This window comes from Panthera leo, chromosome A3 (genome assembly GCF_018350215.1).
Source record: "Panthera leo isolate Ple1 chromosome A3, P.leo_Ple1_pat1.1, whole genome shotgun sequence".
Taxonomy (NCBI): Eukaryota; Metazoa; Chordata; class Mammalia; order Carnivora; family Felidae; genus Panthera; species Panthera leo.
In genome coordinates this window covers 63,851,836-63,865,678 of record NC_056681.1, presented here as the reverse complement: position 1 = coordinate 63,865,678, position 13,843 = coordinate 63,851,836, and the positions used below count along the sequence as shown (strand labels likewise).

Here is a 13,843-nt window from a genome sequence, read left to right as displayed (position 1 = left end):
AGCTCCATCCACATCATTGCAAATGGCAAGACTTCATTCTTTTTGATGGCTGAGTAATATTCCTGTGTGTGTGTGTGTGTGTGTGTGTGTGTGTGTGTGTGTGTGTGTATGTGTACCACATCTTCTTTATCCATTCATCAGTCAATGGACATTTGGGCTCTTTCTACAGTTTGGCTAAACAGGACCTAATTCCTGAAATTCTGTTACTATTTGGGGGAAAAAACAATGTGCAAAAATACCCATAGTTTCAAAATAATTTTATACAAAATAACTTTTAGTTATAAATCCTTAAATTCTAATTATGCAATCATATAAATGCAGAGAAAACTCTACATCACAGCAGTATGCCTTCATGACAGAAATGCTCCATTTCAACTTTTCTACACCCAAGATGGGGCTCAAACTCAGGACCCAAGATCAAGAGTCACACGCTCTACTGACCGAGCCAGGAAGGTGCCCCTCAACTTCTCCAAATTTTATTTAAGATAGCAACAATACTTTAAGCTTCCAGACATGCAAACTAGAATCTTTTAGAAACAAACGAATGATTATCTAGTCTTTGGTGGGAGGATTTCTTTAAATAATAAAAGCAATCACAAAAGAAGATTGCTTAAATAGATTGAATAAAATTTTTGAATTTATTATATCATAAAGTGTAGTCACTAAAAAGCATATGCCAAGTTGGGAAATATATTGGTAACAAATATGCCAAAGAGCTATGTCTTTAACATTAAGGGGACATAAACATTGTTAGGCTTTATACGTATGTATATGAAAGTTCATGATATCAAGTAAAAAATATGTATGTCAATAGAAAACTCAGAAAAAAATATAAAGACATTTCACACAAATTAATTCGCTAATATTAGAGAAACAAAGGAACATTTCCAATCACCTTGGCAAAGAATTTCTAAAAGATTATAGTGCTGGTGAGTGTCCAGGGTAAATTGACATAATAACGCTAGAAAGTAATTTGGCAATGTGTATCATGAGCTTTAACATTTTCAGAGTAATAAATGAAGCCAGGTTTTAAAATATAAACTCCAGTAAAATAAGGAGTTGGTACGAAAGAAGGGATAGGTCAAACGATCAGCTGAACAGATTGGAGTCACCAAAAATAGACCCCTATTCAGAAGGGAATTTAGAACATGAAAAGGCAACATTTCAAATTAGGAAAAGAAAGATTATTTAGTAAGTGATGTTGGACAACTAGCTAGCTATTTGAAAAAGAAAATAAAGCTATATAGCTTTCCTTATTCTTTACATCAAAATAAGTTCTATGTAGATCAGATTTACAAGTAAAAAGTAAAACCATAAAAATGCTAGACAGAAATTTGTGAATGGAAAAAAACCTTGGAGTTGGAAAACCTTTCTAAATAGAATATGAAATATAAAACCTAGATCCTATAAAGGAAAAATTTATCAATTTTTTTAATGTTTATTTATTTTTCAGAGATAGAGCATGAGCAGGGGAGGGGCAGAGAGAGAGGGAGACACAGAATCTGAAGCAGGCTCCAGGCTCTGAGCTGTCAGCACAGAGCCCAATGCGGGGCTCAAACTCACAAACCGCAAGACCATGACTAGAGCTGAAGTGGAACGCCCAACTGACTGAGCCACCCAGGTGCCCCTTACAAAATTTAAAAACAAACAGAGCAATCCACAAAGATAGAAGGCAAATGGCAAACACATATGACAGCTAATATCCATAATACAGGAATTGATTATACAAACTAACACCAAAAAATAGAAAAATGGACAAAGGATATAAAAAGTTGACAGGAAAAAAAATACAAGTGGTTAATAAACACACAATGTAAATTTCACCCAAAATTAAAGAAATAGAGACAAAAATAAAAACGATATACTACTTTTAGACTATCATTTTGGCAAAAATGAAAGACTTTGGTGATACTCAGCATCCAAAAATATAGAGGGAACTGGCACTCGTACATTCGTGCATACATTAGTGCAAACTTTGTGTAGAACAATTTGGGAGTCTATGTCAAAATTAGAAACTGCATAACTTTTGATTTGGAAATTACACTGCTAAAAACTTACCTTGAAGATGTAACCAACAAGACGTACGTACAAGGATGTACACTGCAATAAAATTGAAGACAATCTAAACATCCATCAATAGAAAATAATTTAAGTAAATTATGGTTGATTCAGACAATGAAAGATCACATAGCTACTGCAAAGAACAAGTTTATAGGGGTGCCTGGGTGGCTCAATCAGTTAAGTGTCTGACTTCAACTCACATCATGATCTCACGGTTCATGAGTTCAAGCCCCACACTGAGGTCTCTGAGGTCAGCACAGAGCCCACTTCAGTTCCTCTGTCCCCCTCTCTCTCTGCCCCTTCCCTGTTCTCATGCTTGCTCTCTCTCTCTTTCTCTCTCTTTCAAAAATAATTAAATAAGCAAACAAACAAACAAACAAACAAATAAATAACATTGGGGAAAAAAGAAGTTACTGCCATAAATACTTCAGTGCATGAAAAAAAGAACACGTTTATATATCTCTGCTGATAAAGAAAAATGTCCAAAACATAGTGTGAAGTGGAAGACGATGTTCTGGAACAGTACAGATAATATCAGCAGAGTTGTGTGGAGAAAACTGGACACACATGTACACGTGAATATTTCATTCTCAGCTAGTGGTTGACCGAGACTAAGAGAATGAGGTCAATAATCCTTGCACTTTTACTTTTCACTATTTGCCCTCAACATATACAACTTTTGTAACAGAGGGAAGGAAAAGTTCATAACCTTTAACTCAGCAATTCCACTCCCAACAATTTATCTTAAGGAAATAATTCAAGATAAGAACAAAAATTTACATATAATGAGGCTTCTAAATTACAGTGCTATTTATAATAGCAAACACGGGGGCGCCTGGCTGTCTCAGTCAGTAGAATGTGAGACTCTTGATCTCAGGGTTATAAATTTGAGTCCCATGTTGGGTGTGGAGATTACTTATAAATAAAATCTTATAAGAGCAAACATTGGAAACAAGCTAACTGTTCAGTGATGCAAGACTAGCTAAAACATTATTATAGATCCATGTGATACAATATTAATCATCAAGTATATTTTCTAAGATTTTTTAAAAAATTTATTTATCCATTTTGGGAGAGAGAGAGAGAGAGAGTGTGTGAGGGGGTGGGGCAAAGGGAGAGCAAGAGAGAATCCCAAGCAGGCTCCACACGGCCAGCATGGAGCCCGAGGCTTGGGGCCCAAACCTACAAACTGTGAGATCATGACCTGGGATCATGAAGTCAGATGCTTAACCAACTGAGCCACCCAGGCACCCCTATTTTCCAAGATTTTTAATGGCAGGGAAGAAATCCCACATTATCATGCTGAATGGAAAAATGAAGAATATAAAGAAATTATCCCACTTATGTGAAAAAAATTGCATGTATATCTGCAAAATCCTATTAGAAAATATATTTAGAGGGGCGCCTGGGTGGCTCAGTTGATTGGGCATCCGACTTCAGCTCAAGTCATGATCTCACGGTTTGTGAGTTCAAGCCCCATATCGGGCTCTGTGCTGACAGCTCAGAGCCTGGAGCCTGCTTCAGATTCTGTGTCTCCCTCTCTCTCTCTGCCCCTCCCCTGCTTGTGCACGTTCTCTCTCTCTCTCTCTCCCTCCCTCCCTCAAAAATAAATAAACATTAAAAATTAAAAAAAAAAAAGAAAAAAGAAAATATGTTAGAGTATTTATATCTGGGTTCTAAGATTGTGGATGATACTCATTTTGTTCTTTAAACTTTTTTGATTTTTCTAATTTTTCTATAATACATATGTATTTCTATTCCATTGGAAAAAAATATTAAGTCAGGAAACCCTGAGCTGGGAGTCTACCTAGGCAGGCGGTAGAGTTCAGTAATAAGGTGACTTCTCCTAGCAATAGCCACCCCAAATTCATAAACACCCCATACTTATATCTAAAGTAAAGAGAAAAAAAGCAAACTTCAAAAAGTAGAAAGAAAACAGAGAAGAATTCAGTGAACCAGTACTGAAACACCGACAGAAGAGGCAGTTAGCAGTAATCTGGAAAAGAGTGCACAAAGTTAAGAATTCCACGCAAGTACAAAGCTATCAGTATCACTTTCTTTCAAGGAGATTTTAAAAGGAAATACCGATTGTAGAAAGCCAAACACACTACTGTTAAAACTTTTAAATGTGACTAAGGAACAAGAACACTAAGGAAGCTTGAAGAGCCAACAAGGATAATCAGAACAAAGAATCACAGATAATGAAGATAAACCCGCTTGGTAAATTCAAATCCCAAGTGCATTACACAATCACGATCATAAAGCAGAAACGAATGAAATATCTAGAAAACAGGAGATAGCACAACGGGGAATACCACAGGATCCAGAAACACCCTGTAATTAAACAAAGAAACAAATATACAGAAGTAGTAACCAGTGGGGGAAAAATGTATGTATATAATGAATTTTAAAGCCATCATATCATAAATATCATCTCAGCAGCAAACCCACCAAAGTGACATGCAACATATAACCTGCCAGGTTTGTGAAAATTTGAAAAAGAGGAAGGATTTTCCGTATTTCATTCACCTATTTACAGCCTCTCTGAACTAAGGGTGGGACCTGTTGCAATGTTCTCTCTCTCGGGTTCCCAGAGTCTGGCTCAGACGCTGGTACGTTACATGAATAAGAGAACAGTCATTTAAAGATGGATGGACGGAACTCAATGCTGAAGGAGGAGGAAAAGGAGGATGTGGAGGAAGCGGAAGAGAAGAAGTGGAAAGTACACTCTGCACAAAAATGTAGATGTTTATCACCTAGCCAAATGTTCCTGCCTTGGAACGGTTTCATGAGTGAAACTGGAAGTCAGAGGAAGTGAGATGCATCACGTGCTCTCTGATCTTGGGACCCACTGCCAGCTTCGCTGAGGCCTCTGTTACCTCACCTATAATATTAAACTTGGTTCCGGGGTGACTATTCTAAATACAGTCCAGAGTAAAATGTTTCTCTTTTTTTTTTTAATGTTCATTGATTTTTGAACTAGAGAGAGTGCAAGCAGGGAAGGGACAGAGAGAAAGAGAGAGAGAGAGAGACACACACAGAGGATCTGATGTGGGCTCCGCGCTGACATCCGAGAGCCCCGATGTGGGGCTCAAACTCATGAACCGTGAGGTCATGACCGGAGCCAAAGTCAGACCTTTAACTGACTGAGCCACCCAGGCGCCCCTGAAATGTTTTTTTTTAATAGTTCTAATTAGAAGGAAACAAAAAATAGATTTATCCCAGCTAGTGAAGAAGTTAAACTTTTTGGTGAAATCAAAGGAGAATATTTAAACATGTTTCTGCTGAAAATTAAACTATTTTAAAACACTTTTATAATCAAATATAACCAAAAAATGGCAAAAGAAATGTGGACAGAACATGAGAGTGTGACAATGTCACAAGACAGTCTTTCTATGCTCCACATACACAGAATTAACGCAAACATACAAATCAATAGCTAAATTACATTCAATACAAGATTAAAAGAGATAGCAAATTATATCTAGGAAATTAACATCACATAAAAGTCACTGCATAAAAAGTATTTGCTTGATGGGAATAGAGAAATATAAATTAAAATGTTAAGGGTGGAACACCTGGGTGGTTCAGTCAGTTAAGCAACTGACTTCGACTCAGGTCAATGATATCATGGTTCGTGAGTTTGAGCTCCATTTCGGGCTCTGTGCTGACAGCTCAGAGCCTGGAGCCTGCTTCAGATTCTGTGTCTCCTTCTCTCTGCCCCTCCTCCACTCATGCTCGTCTCTGAAAAATAAACATTAAAAAAAATTCGTAAATGTTAAGGGACATGATGGATTAATTGCATCAATAGCCCAATTAATGGTCTCCCTGTATGCATGCCTTTTGTCCCATCATTTCTTAGACCCTTAACACACTGAGCCTTGGCTTTGGACATGTGGCTTGCTTTGGCCAATGGCACAATAACAAACTTGAAACAAAAAGGAGCTTTAAAAATTGCTTGTGCATTTCTGCTTTTCTTTTGCTCTCCTGCCATCACCATGAGATGATGGTGACAAGTGTGGGACAAGTGCGGAAGGACAAGTGTGGGATGTGGGACATGTGTGAAGGAGTGTAAAATCTTCCCATCCAGGGTCTTCTAGACCAGCCAGTCCCCAGGCAGCTGGCCAATTGACCATAGATGCTTGAGCAAGCCCAGCCGTGACCAGTGGAGGCCACCTAGTTCAGGTCCGCCAAACTGCCCATCAATTGTTGTGTCATGAAAATTAATAAATGGTTGGGTTACTGTTTGGTTTTCACCTTTAAAAAACAGCTTTATTGAAGGATAAGTGACATACAATAAACTGTACTCATATAAAGTATTTAGGGGCGCCTGGGTGGCTCAGTTGGTTAAGCGTCTGACTTCGGCTCAGGTCACGATCTTGCGGTCCGTGAGTTCGAGCCCCGCGTCGGGCTTCTGGGCTGATGGCTCAGAGCCTGAAGCCTGCTTCTGATTCTGTGTGTGTCTCTCTCTCTCTGCCCCTCCCCCGTTCATGCTCTGTCTCTCTCTGTCTCAAAAATAAATTAAAAAAAAAAAAGTATTTAATTTGGTAAGTTTTAACATGTGTATACACCCATCACCATGATAAAAAATAGTGAATACGTTGGGGCACCTGGGTGGCTCAGTCGGTTAAGCGTCCGACTTCAGCTCAGGTCATGATCTCACGGTTTGTGAGTTCGAGCCCCACGTTGGGCTGTGTGCTGACAGCTCAGAGCCTGGAGCCTGTTCTGGATTCTGTCTCCCTTTTTCTCTGCCCTGCCCCTGCTCACACTCTGTCTCTCTCAAAAGTAAACATTAAAAAAAAATTTTTTTTAAATAGGGAACATGACTGCCAGATTGTCTTCCCAAGTGGCTGTACCATTCATTTTGCATTCCCACCAGCAATGAAGGAGAGTTCTTGCTCCACTTCCTCACTGAGTGTTGCTATTGTGCTAGATATTAGCCATTCTGATAGGAGAACAGTGACGTCTTGTTGTTGCTTAGTACATTCCTTTTTACCTCTGAGTAGTATTCCATTGTATGAGCATACAACTGTTTATAACTGAACACTTGGGGCTTTTCCCCCCTCAGTTTTTCACTATGACAAATACAACTGCTATGAACAACCATGTACATGTCTTTGTAAGGATATGGCTTTCTTTTCTTTTGAGTAAATACGAAGGAGCGGACTGGCTGGATCATATGGCAGGTATATGGTATATAAACCTTTCAAGGAAGTACCGAGCCGTTTTAGAAAGTGGTTGCAGCACGTTTGAGAGTCCTGGTTCTTGTACATCCTTGCCAGCACTTGCTATGTTCTGCAGGTTTAATTTTAGCAATTCTGGTAAAGAGGGAGTGGTATTTCACTGTGATTTTAATTGGGGCATCCCTGATTACTCATGCTGTTGAGTATCTTTTCAGGGTTTATTTGCCATCCATGTAGCTTTTTGGTGAAGCTGATGTTGGCCATCAGCCAGGGGGTCTCTGTTCTCTCCACATGGACCTGTCCATGTAGTCTCTCCATGTTGGCCACGTTGGGCTTCATCATAGTATTCTGGCTTGGTTCCATACGTGAGTGTCCCAAATGAAGAGAGAAAGCAAGGCAGAAACTGTATCCTTTTTCGTGACCAGCCCCCGAAGTCACATAGCTCCTTTCGGACTGTACTTTATATACAAGCCCAGAGCCTGGGTGTGAAGTTCTGGGGTAAAGGACGTGGACGCAGGGAAGCCATTGCCTGGGATATTAATGCAATTAATCTATCACGTACTTAACTCTTTTGTCATCAATCGTGGTGAAAAAACACAGAAGATATACCGTCTTGGGGCGCCTGGCTGGCTCAGTTGGTAGAGCCCGCAACTCTTGATCTCCAGGTTGTGAGTTGAAGCCCCATGCTGAGTGTAGAGATTACTCAAAAATAAATTGTTTAATTTTTTTAATGTTTATTTTTGAGAGAGAGAGAGAGAGAGGAAGACAGGGAGAGCAGGGGAGGGGCAGAGAAAGAGGGAGACAGAGGATCCAAAGTGGGCTCCATGCTGACAGCAGAGAGCCTGATGTGGGGCTCGAACTCATGAACTGCAAGATCATAACCAGAGCCGGTCACTTAACTGACAGCCACCCCGGCACCCCAAAAATAAAATCTTTAATATATATTGTGTCTGAACATTTTTAAGGGTATAGTTCAGTAGTATTAAGTACATTCGCATTGTTGTGAAACCAATCTCCAGAAATTGTCGCATCTTGCAAATCTGAAACTTCACATACCCATTAAACAACTCTTCTACCTCCCCTCAGCCCTTGGTAACCACCATTCTCCTTTCAGTTTCCATGAATTTGACGACTTTAGATTCCTCATATAAGTGGAATCATACAGTACTTGTCTTTCTGTGACTGGCTAGCTTATCTCACTTGGGATGATGTCCACAAGATTCATCCACATTGTAGCCTGTGTCAGAATTCCCTTCCTTTTAATAATAAAAAAAAGTTTATTTATTTTTGAGAGAGAGACAGACAGAGCACGAGGGGGCAGGGGCAGAGAGAGAGAGAGACACAGAATCTGAGGCAGGTTCCAGGCTCTGAGCTGTCAGCACAGAGCCTGATGTGGGGCTTGAACCTGTGAACTGCAAGATCATGACCTGAACCGAAGTTGGACACTCAACCAACGGAGCCACGCAGATGCCCCAGAACTTCCTTCCTTTTTAAAAACTGAATAATATTCCATTGTATGTATATACCATCCATTCATCTGTGGGACATTTGGGCTGCTTGTATCTTTTGAGTATTGTGAATGTTGCTGCTATGAAATTGGTTGTGCCAATGTCTGCAAGATCCTACTTTTGAATTTTGTGGATACGTATCCAGATGTGGGGTTGCTGGATCTCTATGGCAATTCTATCTTTCGTTTTTTGAGGAAACTCCGTATCGTTTTCCATAGCAGTTGCACCCTTATGCGATCTCGCCAACATTTTATTGTGATATTTTACTGTGGTTTTGATTTACATTTTTCTGATGATTAGTGGTACTGAGAGCATCCTTCATATTCTTGCTGGCATTTGCGTATCATCTTTGGAGAAATGTCGATTCAAGTCCTTTGCCCCCTTTTTAAATCGGGTTATTTGATTTTTTGTTGTTGCTGAGTTGTAACCATGTTTAATTTGTATTTCCAACAGGCTGCTAACAGCACCAGGTGCAGCCCTGAGCTGATACTTTGGCCTGATAAGAGGTATTTCTGTGTATACCTCAGGCCCAAATTGGTGATGATCACAGCCAGGGGATTTCTATGGCCATGGTCAACCCAGAGCAACTGCTATTGATAATAACACTTCACCACTGTGCCTTCCTGGTGGCCTATCCTCCAGACATTACAAAACAAAACAACATACACACAAACAAAAAACCCTAATAATGTCCTAATGTGACATCATTGGCCAACGATGTAATTGCATCCACAGCATAATGGGCTGATTTATCGAGTGTTTGAACCTTGGGGTGTTTCAATTCTCTACCGCTTAAAGACTGTTCTCAAAAAAAAAGTCCAGAATCACAAAAGAAATAATGACACATAGTATCTGGTCTTTAACAAAGTTCTATTGAAAAAGATCACCCAATAGTTAAGTGCCAAGTTACCCACCCTGTGGCAAATACTTCAAATTCAGACACACTGAACGACTCCAGAAAAACGTGTCATTACTAGCACCAGGACACTGTGAGCATGAATCAAATCAAGAGCTACACTCATCTGAGAACACTGTGCATTAGAACTTCACTGGGACACTAATGTTACTCTCTGCAATTTAAAGCTGGGGGAATGTGGTTGTTGGATGTTGAGCGAATTCCTCCATTCCCAGGCCGGACCCAGTATTCTGGGGACGGGAGGGGGTCTATGTCTCCCGGACCTTTAATGGACACTCTCTTAGCAAAGCCGGGCTCAAAGCCCGGACACATTCAGCATGACTTTGGGTGCCGGATCAAGGTCTCTGAGAACATATATCAGAGGACAAAGTGCCAGGATAGGTAGAAAAGACACAAAACATGTCCCTACTTTAAGGAAATGGCTTTGCCTACAGCTAGGCATATACACAAGTCCACTGTGAATGTATTTCTTTGAAATAAAGCCCACTGACCCAGCACAATCTGTCAGACCACTGACCTTCTCAATAACACTTCTATTGAAACTCTATAGCTTCCAGTGGCTTCTCACTATAAAGAGGACAAAGTCCAAATATCTTGGCCTAAAGTCTAAGCTTCAGTCTATGCCAACCCTACATTCTAATCTTACTTCTCTCTTAATATCTCCAGTCAATCAGTGATGTTCACCGTTCCTTTGCCGCAGACTAGGCACACCTCCTTCTGGACATTTGTCCCCACCTCTCCCGAGTCCCTGCTCTGTCCGCCTTCCCCACCATCAATATTATTCCAGTGGACACTCATCTAGCCCCCCCAGAACCCTGTGTTACTCGTTTGTATATTCATCCTTATAATTTCGGTTATTTTAACACATGATTTCATTTGGCCCTCCCACTCCGATGACTGAGCACTGCACCTGTTACCACAGTGAGCAGGTCGGGGCGTTGCCAATGGTCTTGCCGGCAAAGGAGCTTGGGGATCATCTCGGGCAAGCCTCCGCCAACTTTAGTCTGGGTACAAATCTTCTGTAGGTCTTGTGAAAGTGCAGGTTCTGATTCAGTGGTTTTTGGGTGGAGCCTGTGCTTCTGCCTTTCTAACCGGCTCCCAGGTGAGGCCAGTGCTGTGGTGCCTGGACCACACAACAGGAGGTGGAGACCTGCAGGACCGAGGTGGCGCACATGGGTGATCGGGCAGCATCGGGCACAGCAGAAAGGAGCAGGCTGGTGGCAGATTAGAAGGCTCCTGTCCAGCCTACGGGGGCAGCGGCCACTCAGCTAAAGTGACAATGAAGAACCAAGACTGACAGATCTCCTCTTTCCCGAGAAGCTGTGAAATCTGCATTAATATGTAGAATTCCCCCAATTTTATATGTGGGCAATTAACTCAAATCCATGTTTGAGAGGATCTGTAGAACACATCCCTAATCTCTTCATTAAAAAATTTTTTTCTTAACGTTTATTCACTTTTGAGAGACAGTGTAAGTGGAGGAGGGGCAGAGGGAGAGGGAAACACAGAATCCAAAGCAGGCTCCAGGCTCTGAACTGTCGGCACAGAGCCCAACGCAGGGCTCAAACCCACAGACTACAAGATCATGACCTGAGCCAAACTCCAGCACTCAACCGACTGAGCCACCCAGGCGCCCCACCCTTAATGTCTTTAGATGGCCCTCTGTGTGATGACTGAGTACTACTCTCGGGTCTTCGTTCTGTCTGAAGTTTTAGCTTTTTCTTTTTCTTTTTTTTAGTTTATTTATTTTGAGAGTGAGGGAGTGAGCATGGGAGGGGTAGAGAGAGAGGAGAGAGAATCCCAAGTGGGCTCCACGCCATCAGCTTGAACCCACGAACCTTAAGATCAGACCTGAGCCAAAATGAAGAGACTGACACTTGGGACTCCTGGGTGGCTCAGTCAGTTGAGCGTCCGACTTCAGCTCAGGTCATGATATCATGGTTCATGGGTTCGGGCCCCGTGTCAGGCTCTGGAGCCTGCTTGGAATTCTGTGTCTCCCTCTCTCTCTGTCCCACCCCTGCTCACACTGTGTCTCTGTGTCTCTCAAGAATAAATAAACATTAAAAAAATAATTTAAAAAAAAAGAGACAGACACGTGACTGACTGAGCCACCCAGATGTCCCTGAAGTTTTAGCTTTCTTCCTGTAACAGCCTTTATGTAAAGATTAGAGTTTTTCAAACTGAAAAAACTATTTCAAGGAAAAAAATACTCTGTAGCCCTAACAATAAATATTTGACTTGATAGTCTGTGTATAATTAGAACAATGATCCCCAAACTTTGGGACTTTCTAGGCAAAAATAAAAAAAAAAAATCCAAAAAATGGGGGGAAACCAAAAAAAAAAACAGTACCAACACTTCACTTTGTTCAATAAGGAGATTAAAAAATAGTCTACTCCTGGGGTGCCTGGGTGGCTCAGTTAGTTAAACGTCCGACTTTGGCTTAGGTCATGATCTCATAGTTCATGGGTTTGAGCCCCACGTTGGGCTCTGTGCTGACAGCTCAGAGCCTGAAGCCTGCTTGGGTGTCTGTGTCTCCTTCTCTCTCTGCCCCTCCACTGCAGAGACTCTGTAGAGAGACTCTGTCTCTCCCAGTCTCTCAAAAATAAATAAACGTTAAAAAAATTTTTTTAAGATAGTTTACTCCCAATATCTTATTGTATGAAGGACATTGTGATGCCAAAACATGTAGGAAGAACATAAATCTTAGATCAAAGGATAATTCTTTAAGTAGGCTAAATTGTAGCTTTTAAGGGAAAACCATACCATTCTTGTTTTTCTAATTTTGTGAGAGACAAGTGCAAACTTTGACTCAAGTTCTAGTTTGACAGAACCATTGATTACGTAATCCCTTCTGTTTGCAGGAGAGGAAACTAAGATGCCCAACAACCATGTGACTTGCTCATTGCCACCTGCTTTAGTGGCATAGCCAGTGCCCTCCACTGTTCTTGCTGGGGGGGTTACAATCTTACGATAATTCACCTCCACTCAGCCTGGTGAGATGCCAAAGTCTTGGGCCAAAGAGATGTGGGTTTGAATCTCAGATCAGCAACTTATAAGTTCCGTAGTCTTGGGTCAATGGTTCAACCTCTTTGGATGGATCCCAGCTTTTTTATCTGTTATACTTATTCCACAGGGGTGTATGAGGATTAAACAAAATACATGTAACATTTTAAATTCATTTAGTTAAATAAAAATTAAGTACAATATTTAAAAATTAAATTAAATAGCATATACAAACTACCTACCAGGGTTAAGAGGCTCCTCTTGTAAAGATTGGTTAGCTTCCTCCCCAACAAAGAGCATATAGTGAGTCCAATGTCCTTGATAAAACTTACTGTTAACATTATAACAATTACTATTAAGCATTAAGTATCAAAACAATGCAGTCTACTCACTACATTTATAGAACTAAAGGGAACATCTCAAATTATTCTTCACAAAACAAGAATGATCTGCTCGGGGGTAATTACTCTATCCTCAGTTATCCCAAGAGGCAGCTAGAAATTTCTCTCACTAAATAAGAAATAAATATTAGGATTTTTTTTATGTTTTATTTTTGAGAGAGAGAGAGAGAGAGAGAAAGAGAGAGAGAGAATGGGGGGAGGGGCAGAGAGAGAGGGGGCCAGAGGACTTGAAGGGGGATCCATGCTGACAGCAGAGAGCTGTGCACAGAGCCCGACGTGGGACTTGAACTCATGAACCCTGAGATCATGACCCGAGCAGAACTTGGACACCTAACCAACCGAGTGAGCTACCCAGGTGTCCCTACTTTTTTTAAAGTAAGCTCTACACCCAACATGGGGCTTAAACTCACGACCTCGAGATCAAGAGTCACATGCTCCACCAACTGAGCCAGCCAGGCACCCCCAAATTAGTTCTTTTTGATAGCAAACACTGCATAGGAAGAGCCTAGAAGCAATAGAGTATAATAATATCTACCATCATCTCTTCTTTGTTTTTCTTTTGTTTATTTCCACTTACTAAAATATATTTGTTTAATTTGAATAAGACCCTAAGGGCAAGAACTCTTAGCTCTTCTAAATTCTATTGAATGATGGCAGCTTTACTTGAACATCATGAATCATCTGGAAGTCCTTATCTAGTTACTCTGCTTTAAATCAGGAGAAATGATCTGATTACAGGGAGCACCACAAATTGTGTAAGGATCAGTCAC

At 40.8% G+C, this 13,843-nt stretch overlaps 1 protein-coding gene across 1 annotated transcript in view; it reads right to left on the bottom strand.

The window, feature by feature from the left end:
• The window catches only part of SLC3A1 (solute carrier family 3 member 1), a 51,289-nt gene extending 38,504 nt beyond the window's left edge, over nucleotides 1-12,785 (bottom strand). Inside the window, exon 1 of the mRNA XM_042932167.1 lies at nucleotides 12,649-12,785. The gene's annotated coding sequence lies outside the window, so the exon portion shown is untranslated. The remainder of the gene's footprint in view (nucleotides 1-12,648) is intronic.
• Nucleotides 12,786-13,843: the final 1,058 nt, after the last annotated feature.